A 1,923-nucleotide genomic window follows, 5' to 3' on the forward strand; every position below is an offset into this window, starting at 1 on the left:
TATTTTATATTATCAATGGGGATAAAACCTTAAATTTTGTTCGGCTTTCGCCTTAAGCTTAGGACCGACTAACTCGTGATCAACCACTGTTCACACGAAACCCTTCTCCACTTCAGTCCTCCAAGGTCTCATTCGATTATTTGCTACTACCACCAAGATCTGTACCAATGGCAGCTCCACACATCCTTACGGAAGATGCTTCTACGCTACCATTGTACCCACCTACTTGTTAATGTTTCTAAATTTATATACATTAATAATGTAATATAAATCATTTACATTAACAGTGACGTATAGGTATACAACTTAAGCGCCATCCATTTTAAGGGCTAGTTGCTTCGGCAGGTGAGTTGTTACACACTCCTTAGCGGATTACGACTTCCATGTCCACCGTCCTGCTGTTTTAAGCAAGCAACGCCTTTCATGGTATCTGCATGAGTTGTTAATTTAGGCACCGTAACGTCACGTTTGGTTCATCCCACAGCGCCAGTTCTGCTTACCAAAAGTGGCCCACTGGGCACAATATATCATAACCTAAAACTTCATTCAAGAAAGTTTAGGTTCTTACCCATTTAAAGTTTGAGAATAGGTTAAGGTCGTTTCGGCCCTAAGGCCTCTAATCATTCGCTTTACCAGATAAGATTATTTTATATAATATTTTTATGCACCAGCTATCCTGAGGGAAACTTCGGTGGGAACCAGCTACTAGATAGTTCGATAGGTCTTTCGCCCCTATACCCAATTCTGACAATCGATTTGCACGTCAGAACTGTTTCGGTCTTCCATCAGGGTTTCCCCTGACTTCTACCTGATCAGGTATAGTTCACCATCTTTCGGGTCACAGCATATATGCTCAAGGTACGTTCTAGTTAGAGGTATAAAAAATAATTAAAAATTATTTATATACATAACTATATAGAACGCCCCAGGATTGATATTATATATATAAAATTATATATATAATTTAATCCCATATTAACAGTTAAGTTAATTACGCCTTTAGATTTTATTTAAAATAAATTCTAATGACTTGCACACATGTTAGACTCCTTGGTCCGTGTTTCAAGACGGGTCCCGAAGGTATCCTAAATCTATAGCATTGCTAATCATATTAATGCATATAATAATTATATTAATATATAAATTAATATAATATTATAAAATTATAATAATATATAATTTACGCATTATATTGATTTTTTATCTGTCAATTATTTATCCGATAATATTTAAATTATATTATATAGAAAATAAATTTTCATATATAAAATAAACTTTTTAAATATATCTTATGATAAATATATATTTATTAACAGATTGCAATGTCCATATATGAAAAAATTGCACACCATCATTATTATATAATTATATAATATTTATAATGTTGAATTTTTCATATTTCATGGATGTTTAGGTTCATCGGGCTTAACCTCTAAACAGTTTCACGTACTATTTAACTCTCTATTCAGAGTTCTTTTCAACTTTCCCTCACGGTACTTGTTTGCTATCGGTCTCATGGTTATATTTAGTTTTAGATGGAGTTTACCACCCACTTAGTGCTGCACTATCAAGCAACACGACTCTTTGGAAATATCTTCTAATAATCATTAACGTCATACGGGCCTAGCACCCTCTATGGGTAAATGGCCTCGTTTAAGAAGGACTTAGACTGTTAATTTCTCATATTAGAATATAGATATTCCATACACTACATCGGATATTTGTATAAACAAAATCCTTTAGTGCTGAACTAGTTTCTTTTCGCTCGCCGCTACTAAGAAAATCCTAGTTAGTTTCTTTTCCTCCCCTAACTAATATGCTTAAATTCAGGGGGTAGTCTCATATGAGTTGAGGTTGTTTTTAAGAATATTTTTAATTTTTCTTTTTAGTTGAAAACTAAATATATATAAGTTACTGTATTGT

Source organism: Condylostylus longicornis, unplaced genomic scaffold (genome assembly GCF_029603195.1).
Source record: "Condylostylus longicornis isolate FDR11 unplaced genomic scaffold, ASM2960319v2 ptg000358l, whole genome shotgun sequence".
Taxonomy (NCBI): Eukaryota; Metazoa; Arthropoda; class Insecta; order Diptera; family Dolichopodidae; genus Condylostylus; species Condylostylus longicornis.